An 11,668-nucleotide genomic window follows, 5' to 3' on the forward strand; every position below is an offset into this window, starting at 1 on the left:
ACAAAATATTTTACATTTATTGGAGAAACCCCTCCCTTCCTTTTATATTGCCGGGACAGAATCTGGCAAACTGGTGGAGTAGATGGTGTCCGGCAAAGGAGGAATTGCTAATGGCTGCCACCTGTATAACCCTAGTTATGAAAAGAGAAGGGTGAAAAGCATGCACTGAAATGCTCATAGGCTTGAATGAGTGTCTATCTTTGTATGTGTCAGAGTGGTGCAACTAAATATTTTGAATTAAAAAAATGTTTGGTTTGGGTCCACTTTAAGTTAACTTTACTACTTAGGGTTACAAGGTTAAGTCTAAATGTCACGAGGGGGGTACGCTCACGTGGCCTGGCGTGTTCTGCGCAGGCGCAGAACTACTGCGCCTGCGAAGGAACAATCCCAGCGCAGAAGATGCCAACCTGGCAAGGTCGGCATCTGCAACGGAGGAGACCGCGGTACCCTGGAGCTGTGGCGAGGCACAGATCGGCTGCCAGGGGCTGGAGGAAGCCCCAGGTAAATAGATCTTGTTTTTTTATCTTCCTCGGATGTTTCCTTTAAAGAGGCTCTGTAACAAAATGTTCAGCCTTATTTCTTCTATCCTATAAGTTCCTATACCTGGTCTAATGAGGTCTGGTTTACTGCAGCCTTTTCTAGTTGCACTGTCTCTGTAATATATCTAACCTTCTTTTCTTTGTCAAGCCTTGTCGAGCCAGAGAGGAATGCACTGCCTCTGCTGTGATAGGGAGAAGTTATGCATGCCCTCTCCATGCCCCCTGCAGGCTCTGTGTGTGTGCTTTGTTAATTAGTTACAGACAGCTCTCTGCTCTCAATTTCAGCTTGTCTAAGGGGGAAGGGAGCTTCCCATGCTGAGAATCCCTGACTGGAGTTCACTATGTAATAAAAACTTGCAGTATGCTGTAACCTGATATATATATATAAACAAACATCACTTCCTGGTTAGCGGCCATGTTTTTTGTTTGTAAACGCTGCCTAAAACTGGCGAATAAAAGCCAGGATTGCGGTGGGGAGCGTCGTAAACGGCAAAGAGGGACCCAGGAGATCACAGTGACTCGATTGGTATGTTTTTTATTGTACAAATCAGACAGTACAAATTCTCTTTAAGAGGGTGGATAGAATTGTGTGTGTGTGTGTGGCACCAATTCCCCCACCAAGAGCATCAAGGAACCAAAACATACGTACAGATGAACCGCACAGCTCAGCTGCATTACTGGCGCCCTACCACCATACCGAATCCAAACGTACGCAAAGCAGTATCACCCTCCAGCTACGCAGTGCGGCAGGGGTGTGTGCACCACAAGAGGCTGAGCAGAATTTCAAATATGTTGGCAGTCTCTTTACCTATATTCAGCTGTTACCATTTAGCTATTTAGCTGGAGATTCTTCTGAACCCAACAATACAACAAATCAGTACTTGTGGGCAGATCTCATGCCACAGAGGAATCTGACAGAGGGGTACGGCTGTACCGTGCGGCCCATGCATGAACTACAAAACCGCTGATTAGTTACATCTCACAGATCAGCACGTTGGAGATGTAAACAGAGGAAAAGTACAAGTGAGGGGAAAAAAATATAAAGTTTAAAAAAAAATATATATATATTATTTTCATTGATCTATGAACTATAGTTACTTGACTAGATGTAAGAACGTGAAGCCGGCATTTCGGTGTTAGGGATAGCTGGCCCCAGGATCCTAAGAGATGCGGGGCACTTTTGGGCATTCCAGCTGAAAAATGGGTGTGGCCACACACCTGAATGTGGGTGTGGTCATGGGTGGGGCCAAATTTAAATAAACTTAACAGCGGTCTTAGTAGGCCTGCCCAGCAAAATGTTGGCTGAAGCTCCCTCTGCATTAATACAATAAACAAAACAAAAGTGCAGCCTATCACTTAAATAGGCAGTGTCACTTACACATAACTAGGCAGAGTTACCTGGCTTCTGTGCTGGCTGCTCTGGCTTTCTGCTGGGCGGGCTGCCTGTCACCAGGTTATCTGCCAGTCCCCCATAGCATTCCCCGACCTTCTAGTGGACCCCCTCCCATGTTTCCATGGGCCTCCCATTGAGGCACCACAGCTCCCTGCATGCCCCCATAAAGGCATCACAGCTCCCAGCATGCCCCTGACTAATGCACCACAGCTCCCAGCATGCCCGCCATTGAGACACGACAGCTGACTTTGTCTGGGGGACATCCGGGGCACCCCAGAATAGATCCGGGGCAAGTGACACAAATCTTGGGGGCTAGCAACGCCCCTGGCTGGTCCTAGGCTTGCTTTGCTTTAGGAGTTGGGCTAGGTGGACACATAACATAACGGGAAAGGATGCGTTTTCTGTCATGTGCGTTGCGTTTTTTGTGGGGGGGGTTTGTGCTTATGTTTTTCAAGCATTTTTACACGTTTGTATGCATTTTCAATACGTTTTTGTATTGCGTTTTATGCAAATCACTAGGAAGACAACAGGAAGAGGAAATGCATCAGAAATCTTTGTTTAACCTCCCTGGCGGTGCATTTCTGTCTGAAATTATGAGTCAAAAGCAGTACATTTATTCCAAGAATTTTAGGCCTTTAATTTTTCAGTCATAACTCACTACAATATGTCTGAATAAAAGTCTGGTAGACATTCTGCATATAAATAGAAGAATGGAACACAAATTTGTTGATTTAATAAAATTTATGAATAAACTTTAAAAATTGTGAAACTGTACAAATAAGCAGGCATGGGCTTCCGAATTCCGCGGAAGCTAAAATTCCGAAATTCCGCCGGAATTGGGGTTTCCGCATGGTTCCGCGGAATTCGGAAATTGCAATCCGGAATTCGGAATTCCGGCAAAATCGGAATCGGAATGAATTGACCAATCAGGAGATGCGGAATGAGTTGACCAATCATAATCAGCGGAAAGTTACCGCGCTAAAATAACGGTTTCAACATTTTTTTTATCCAAATTTACAAAATACAAATCAACTTTATTAACAATAGACTGTTATCAACAGTATTGATGATCATCTTAAATTTCAGATACAAAAACGATATTTCAAATGAGCGATTGAGTAATTCCTCCTAAATTTACGGAAATCCGTTTAAAAATACGGAAAGTGCACATGGCGGAATACCGCGGAATTCCGCGGAATGTAGCGGAATTCCACCGGAATGTAGCGGAAACGGAATTTTGTTATGGCGGTATGCGGAATTACCGCGGAATCGGAAATTGGCTCTTCCGACCATGCCTGCAAATAAGTCAGACAGAAAGTAGTGAAAATCCAGACAAAAAATGGTATATTATTATAGAGAAATGAGGAGAAATTAGACACACTGATATACATATATACAGTATATACATATATATATATATATATATATATATATATATATATATATATATATATACATATATACAGTATATATATATATATATATATAGTATATACAGTATATACGGTATATACAGTATATACGGTATATACAGTATATACATATATATATATATATATATATATATATATATATATATATGTATATATACAGTATATATATATATATACAAATGCAGATCGCTTTTATTTATGTATTATTTCTTCTGCCCTGTGCGACTCTTCAGGGCCACCTTAAATTTTTGTCCCGCCCCCACCCCGTGACGTCACGCCTCTCTCTGATTGGCCGCCGGGTCCCCGGAACAAGAACGGGGCTGTGGGGATCCCGGCAGCCAGCAATGCAGAAAGAAAGGCCGGGGAAGGCGGAGAAGAGCCGGGGGAGATGGTGGAGTCCCGCTGCGCAGCAGCGATCGCGCGCGGGACTCCTAAAATGCAGGGAATTCCTCAGCCCGATCTGAGCTCGGGCTTACCGCTGGCAGCTCATCTCTTCCAGCCCGAGCTCAGGTCGGGCTTACCGCCAGGGAGGCTACAGGACTTCCGAGGCCAAAATGACACAAATCACTCTTTGTCCCGGCATCCTCCTGAGCGTACTTCGGGCGCGCTCACATCACTGCGCCCGAAGTACGCTCAGGAGGATGCCGGGACCCAGTACGCGGCTGGAGGAGGGCTAAAGGCTGCGCAGTCGCACTTGCGGCCAAGCGTACTGCGCAGCCACGGCTCAACTCGGCGGCCATCTTTTGAATGGGATGACGATGCGACCCATTCGGTGGGGTCAGGACCAGACCTGGGGGTACTAAAAAGAATGAATTGACGGCGGAACGGAGCAGAGGGCATGGATGGCGTCCTCCATAGATTCTGCAATTATAAAGGTAAAGAGTGATTTTTGTCATTTTGGCCTCGGAAGTCCTTTAAAAAAAAAAACACATAGAAAAAGCATCAAAAACGCATACAGAATGCAATACATTGCGTTTCCATTGACTCTCATTAGGAGCGTTTTTGATGCGTTCATTCATGCATAATATGCAACAAAACTAGCGATTTAAAAAAAAAGTACAAACACATACATTGGTGCATAAAACGCAACGCTAACATTTCTCCTAAGGGTGCACCTAGCCTCAAGTTGGCCACACACTATACAATTTTTTACATTTCTTTTCAATTCAAGATTTACAATGAATTTTTCTGATTGATTGGAACATTTGAAAAATCCGACCAATGTACCACACACGTGTGTTCAGTTTTTCCCCGATTGTAAAAAAAAATTGCTCTACATTACAAAATTGTCAATCTACCAAACACTATGAAAAATGCAAAAATGTATCAGAGATTTCCACCACTCCTGATTGAGAAAAATAGAAAAACAGGAAATCTGATCGGAATTTTCACTCGAATAAAAAGAAAAGCAAAAAAAGGCAAATTCTTAGACGCTTTCCTTGCGTTGAAAGACATCCATGGCTATAATTACTAGGTTTCCGGTGGTGTTGATCCAGGGATTTTATCTGACCTTGTAAGGGTTTTTCGCCATCCTCTGGATCAACAGGGAAACCTGAGGAAGCAGGCTGGTGTTGTACGTAACTTATTTTCTGGTTGAATTTGATGGACATATGTCTTGCTTTAACCAAAATAACTATGTTTCTATCTATAAAATGCTTGCACTGGTGCCCAAATATGTATAAATATATAATAATGGACTCAGTTTGGCCCTGATGTAGACTATTGACTATAAGCAGAGGTAAGTGTTAGACATCCCCATAGGGCGCAGCATTTCTCCCGCACTCTGTACTCCTCCTACCGCCACTGTACAACATACCACTCCATGGAGCTGTCACCGCGATCATCAGATTCCCTCCGTAGAGCCTCAGAGCTCTCTAAAAGCAATTGATAAATTGATATATTGATCCGGCAGAGGAATGTAATCTCAGAGAGCGTGCAATAAAAGAGCTCTAGATAATTATTTATTTCCCGACATGCATTTAATTATCTGTAACACACTCTACAGTGGATTAAATGCATATATACAGTATATATATATATATATATATATATATATATATATATATATATATATATATATATATATATTCTATCCCGCACTGCAGTGTGCAGAGTTTTTATGGAGTGAAATATCAGATCATTTGCTGCCATTCACTCTACCTTTGGGCCCCATTCACACTTATTATAATTTGTGCGCATTATGCATTTTTGCCAATTCACGCTCGAATTACACTTTAAAGGACACCTGAGGTGAAAATAAACTATTGAAGTAAACAATTGTATCCATCTTCCTTTTCCTAAAAATGACTTTTTAACCCATTGGCGTTCCGTCGTTTTAACTTGAGAAATGTTCACCTCCCTTTCATTAGCCTATAACTTTATCACTACTTATCACAATGAACTGATCTATATCTTGTTTTTTCCGCCACCAATTAGGCTTTTTTTGGGTGGTACATTTTGCTAAGAGCCACTTTACTGTAAATGCATTTTAACAGGAAGATTAAGAAAAAAACGGAAAAAATTGATTATTTCTCAGTTTTCAGCCATTCTAGTTTTAAAATAATACATGCCTCCATAATTAAAACTCACGTATTGTATTTGCCCATATGTCCCGGTTATTACCTATTACAATGTATGGCGACAATATTTTATTTGGAAATAAAGGTGCATTTTTTCCGTTTTGCATCTATCACTTTTTACAAGTTTAAAATAATTAAAATATAGAAATATTTCATCTTTACATTGATATTTAAAAAGTTTAGACCCTTAGGTAAATATTTACATGTTTTTTTTTATTGTAATGTTTTTTTTTTTATATTAAACATTTTATTTGGGTAGTTTTGGGAGGGTGGGAGGTAAACAATATGTTTATAATGTAAATGTGTGTTGATTTTCATTTTTTTTTAACTTTTAGTTGTAGTATTACTTTTTGGCCACAAGATGGCGGCCATGAGTTTGTTTACATGACGTAAACAACATGATTGGCATTATTCAGACACTACTGCAGCCAAATAGACCAGCAGGACTGCCAGGCGTTGCATAAAAGGAAATAAATACAGCAGCCTCCATGTATCTCTACTTTCAGTTGTCCTTTAAGTCAGAGGAAAAAGGCAGTTTTACTTACCTCGGGCTTCTACTGGCCCCCTGCAGCCGCTCTGTGCCTGCGTTGGTACTCATCGATCCTCCAGTCCCCTGCTGCAGCTCAGTTTCACTTTCGGCGACTAAGCCTGTCGCCGGCCTGGAGAAAATCTCTACTGCGCCTGAACAGAACATTCCTGGCGATGGGAGCAGGAACGAGAACGTGTGAGGCCAGGTCCGCGCAGGCGCAGTGGCTGGCGACATGCTCAGTCACTGAAAGTGAAAGTGAGCTGCAGCAAGGGACTGGAGGATGGATGAGTACCGGCACAGGCAGAGGGCGGCTGCAGCGGGGGACCGGAGGTTTCGAGGAGTACCAGCGCAGGCACAGGGCGACTGCAGCGGGGGACCGGAGGATGGATGAGTACCGGCGCAGTTTGACGTTAATTCAATACATTTTCATGCAAATTTACATTATTCATATAAATCGCTATCTGAAAAAACTTGCATAAAAACATGCACAACAGTCATAGACTATCGAAGGGAAACACCCGGAAAAAAAAAATCCTTTCCACTACATGCGTTTTTGACGATACCCGGCAGATCGCAAAGAGGAAATAACAAGAAACGCGTGGAAAACAGCCCCAAATCGCGTGCAGAAGTCGCAGGGATAAGGGTGAACGCTGCCTTAATTTGAGGCACACCTTCTCCTAGTATTTAGGGTTGGTCAAGGTAATGCTAATAAAAATATAGAAGAAAATGTCAAAATAGAATCCACCCTGATTGATGTAAGACTAGGCTATCACCTGAAGTGATCACTCCTATTGACAATACTTTTTTTTTCTATTTTACAGAAACGTTAAACTTTCTATATCTTCAGGATGAGTAGCTTAAAATGATTGCGTAATCATGCGCCATGACATCATAGAGGGTGGGGCAGAGTCACACAGGGGTGGGGCTTGGGGAGATATACACATGATGTTTCTGCAGAACATTTTGTACTTGACCTTTGCTTACAGTGTAACTGATAAGAGAGACCAGAATCTATTGGTTTTATGCAGTTTATGATTGTTTCATGTCGCAGTGAATAGAAATGTTAGTCATATGTTTTTGCTGTAGTCTCCTATGGCATTTGTCACAAAAAGAGATGACATCACAGACCATTGCTGCAAATGTGAAAATATTACTGCCCTGTCATAGCAACCCAGGACCCCAAATACGTTCTAAGCCACCATAAGGATCAATGCAGGTCCAATGATCTGACTACACCCATCCTTCAAGTAATGTTAAGTTGGCGTGCTAACAGTCAAATCCCTACATGACCTAGGCCTTGGATACCTGAAGGACTTGTTGCTACTACGTTACACCTCCCACAACCTCAGATCAAAAGCATCCACCCCCAGAGTTGAACTAAAAACCTTTGGAGTCAGAGCTTCCTGTCATGCTGCACCTAACCTGTGGAATGCCTTGCCACACACAATCAAGACAGCTCCAACTCTGGACATTTTTAAAACAAAACTGAAAGCCACCTGTTAACTCTGACATTTATGATGACATGACTTTTCCCCCTGTACACATCACTATGTACTGATCTGAGGCAAGCTTAGGCGGGAGAAAAGTGCTTTACAAACGTTTCATGGTTGTTGTTGTTGTTAAAGGAATTTGAAGTGAAAATAAACTTATGATATAATGATTTGTATGTGTAGCTAATAAATAAAACATTAGTAGCAGAGATAGGAGTCTAACATTGTTTCAAAGTACAGGAAGAGTTCAGAAACTCCAGTTGTTATCTATGCAAAAGAGCTTATCTGAGCTCCAAGTGGCAGAGAGCTCTGTCTTCTGAAGCTTATTATTTCAAGTCTGTCACTGTATTTTCAAAAGGTCATTAGCCTGCTTTGCTCTTAAGGGGCCCATACACTCAGCCGATTTCTGGCCGATCGATCGATCAAAATCGATCTATCGATTGCAAATCGATTGACCAATCGACCCTATTTGCGGCCGATTTCGATTGATTTCAATCGATCTGGCAGGCTGGAAAATCTAGGTCGATCTGTTGAGATTGCTTATCATTTTGCATTGGCCCTAATGGAAATCTGATGGCAAAAAAAAAGCTATCAGATCGATTTTCAATAGATTTCAAACTGAAATGTATTGGAAATCTATTCCTAGTAAAAAATGTTCCTAAACACATCAGATCAGAAATCTATCTGATGATCTATCTGCTGCAAATCTAACGAGTGTATGGCCACCTTAAGTGTAGTGTTTACATTGCAAATATTAGAGAATGATGCAATGTTATGAAAAAGCTATATAACTGAAAATAAAAATATGAGACTATTTTCTTTGCTACTAATGTTCTATTGATTATCCGTACTACACAACCAATTCATTATATCATAATTTTTTTTTCACTTCAGTGTCACTTTAAGCAGGGGTGTAGCAATAGGGGGTGCAGAGGTTGTGACCGCATCAGGGCCCTTGGACCAGAGGAGCCCCGAAGGGCCCTCCCTCAACTACAGTATTAGCTCTCTATTGGTCCTGTGCTCATAATAATCACTTCTATAGACACCTTGAATAGTGGTAATCATTAAAGTGAACCTAAAGTCAAGTAAAAAAAATGAGATTAACTCAGCTGGGGCTTCCCTCAGCTTCCTGCAGCTGATCGGTGCCCTCGCAGCTCCGCTCCGATGCTTCTGCACCTGCCGGCGAACACTTCCGGTTTGGCCGTCACCGGCCGACAGGCATGGGAACGCAAGTGATTCTTCGCGTTTCCAGCCTGTATATCGCCCCCTATGCTGCTATTGTGGCCTCCTGGCCTGGACTATTGGAGCGGAGCTGCGAGGGCACCGATCGGCTGCAGGGGGCTGAGGGAAGCCCCAGGTGAGTTAATCTCATTTTTTACTTGACTTTAGGTTCACTTTAACTAGCTGATCCCCACCCCCTTCTTGCACCTCTGACACTGTAGTTGCCATTGGCAGGTTTTGGTGCGCCGTATCAATTGTTATGTATAGAGTGCTTGGGGGGCCCTATTGTAAACCTTGCATGGGGGCCCACAGCTCCTTAGCTACGCCACTGACTTTAAGTAAACCTAAACAATTTGAATGGAGCCTAATGCCACATACACTCATACAAGGCGTGTCACCCGGCACTGATCGGCACCCAATGCCTCCGGCGATATGCTGGGCTGCGGCAGACTGGCAGTACAGACATGTCGCTAGCCGAGCAACTCGCTTTTTGCCATCGCTCGGCATAAGCACTGGGTGACCGGCTGATATGGTCGGGGGCTGCCGTATACAAGCTTCAGTCTAGGCAGAGACCGCCGTTATCAGCTATTGTGTGTACGAAGCGTTAGACAATAAAGAACGCGATCAGAAGCAGCATTATGCAAATTTTGTATGCAAATATATGCAGCTTGAACATGAACCAATCAAATCCTGCTGAGGTGCAATATGATTGGTCCAATTTCAAGTTGCACACAATTGCATAATCCTGCATCAACTCAAAATGATTTGCATCTCAGTGACCATCCCTCTTCTTTAACCCTTATAGTCTGGAAAAAAAGAACATGGTTCTAAGCAGGAACGGTACTCTACTGTACGCCCATGTTTATCTCATCATGTAACATGTAACCACAGGTACCCTTTCTCCAGCATCTTCTACAGGAAATAGATGACAGATGAGCCAAATTATAACAGTATAGTTATTATTTGTACACATTTATGGACACAGCATGCCCTCTTGAAATATACGTAAATACATACAAATAACAAGCATGTTTCTTCCAGAGTTAAATGAGCCATAAATTACTTTTTTCCGATGTTGCTGTCACTTACAGTAGGTAGAAGAAATCTGACATTACCGACAGGTTTTGGACTAGTTTATCTGTTCATGAGGGATTCGCAGCATGGCCTTTGTTCTTTATAAAGACACTACCTGAAAAATATTTATACAAAGATGCTGGCCAGCCCCCCCCCCCCCCTCCCTGCACACCCATACACTTTTTTGCCAGTTGGACGGAGCAACTTTCATTCACTAAGTGCTTTTGAAAATAAAGAAAACCCAAAGAGCCCCCGTGAGGAGATAGGATAGTCGAAAACCTGTCGGTTCTGTCAAATTTCTAATACTTACTGTAAGTGACAGCAACATAGGAGAAAAGTAATTTCTGGCTCATTTTACTCTGGAAGAAATGTATTTCTTATTTGTATGTGTTCACCTATATTTAAAATTTTAAGATTTCCAAGACTGTGGTCCTTTAAAAATGGCAGCGAGTGGCGGTACTGGCAGCAATCGCTTGTGTTGACAGCACGTTAGAGATATCTTGTTAGGTGAAACTATCAATACAAACAGTCAGCAGGTAAACACACACTGACACACACAGCGGTATCACAGAGACCGGCCTGGCGACAGCACTCACTGCTGCCCTGCATGTCACACCAGGAAGGAGAAGGCAAACAGAGGCTTGGCAGGGTGACAGGGGCTACGGTACGAGCAGGACTCGCATTACTGCGGATGGACGGCTTCCAACAATATCGCCCTGTAGTCGCTCTATACAGCCTGCGGGGGTCTCCCACCCACCGCCTCCAGAGCTGCCATCCTCCACACTAAGGGGGAAATACACACATCCCATTCTGATTGGCCAATCACTGATCAATTGTATTACCTTCATGTACTATGAGGGCCAACAGATTTTCAATGCTGTGAACGGATTTGTGTAGGTAAGCTCAAAAAAGTTTCTTTACCGTGTTAGCCAAACAAATTATATAGGTAGAAAGAAACAATGTTTGGTAAAAAATAATACCTTTTAATGGCTAACTGATAGAGTTAAATGATGCAAGCTTTCTGGGATCTAGTCCGCTTCTTCAGGCATATTTCCAGATGTTAGCTGAAGTAAAACACTGATGCAGGTAAATAGTAAACACAAAGATGGCAGTTGTGCTGGTTGCTGTTTAGCAGTTAGATGTCAGGTGATCAGCAGGCTGGAGCCAGTGAGTTAGTGCAAGCATACTGTACATGAAATCCAGTAGGTTTCTGAAGATCATGAAGCCAAATCAATCATGTTACATAAGGTGTCATGAATCCTGTTCCACAATTTAAACCTTCTGTTATTTAAGAAGGGCAAAAAATCTGATCCAGGAAATTATAGACCTGTAAGCTTAACATCAGTTGTATGCAAACTATTTGAGGGGTTACTAAGAGATACTATACATGACTTCATAGTAGAAAATAAT

At 42.4% G+C, this 11,668-nt stretch overlaps 1 long non-coding RNA gene across 1 annotated transcript in view; it reads right to left on the reverse strand.

Annotated features, from left to right (window-relative positions):
* LOC137519542 (uncharacterized) overlaps positions 1–11,304 on the reverse strand; it is a 58,928-nt gene extending 47,624 nt beyond the window's left edge. The window contains exon 1 of the long non-coding RNA XR_011021004.1: positions 11,239–11,304. This is a non-coding gene — a long non-coding RNA (uncharacterized lncRNA). The remainder of the gene's footprint in view (positions 1–11,238) is intronic.
* Between the last annotated feature and the right edge of the window lie 364 nt (positions 11,305–11,668).

The sequence above is a fragment of the Hyperolius riggenbachi genome, chromosome 5 (assembly GCF_040937935.1).
Source record: "Hyperolius riggenbachi isolate aHypRig1 chromosome 5, aHypRig1.pri, whole genome shotgun sequence".
NCBI classification, from domain to species: Eukaryota; Metazoa; Chordata; class Amphibia; order Anura; family Hyperoliidae; genus Hyperolius; species Hyperolius riggenbachi.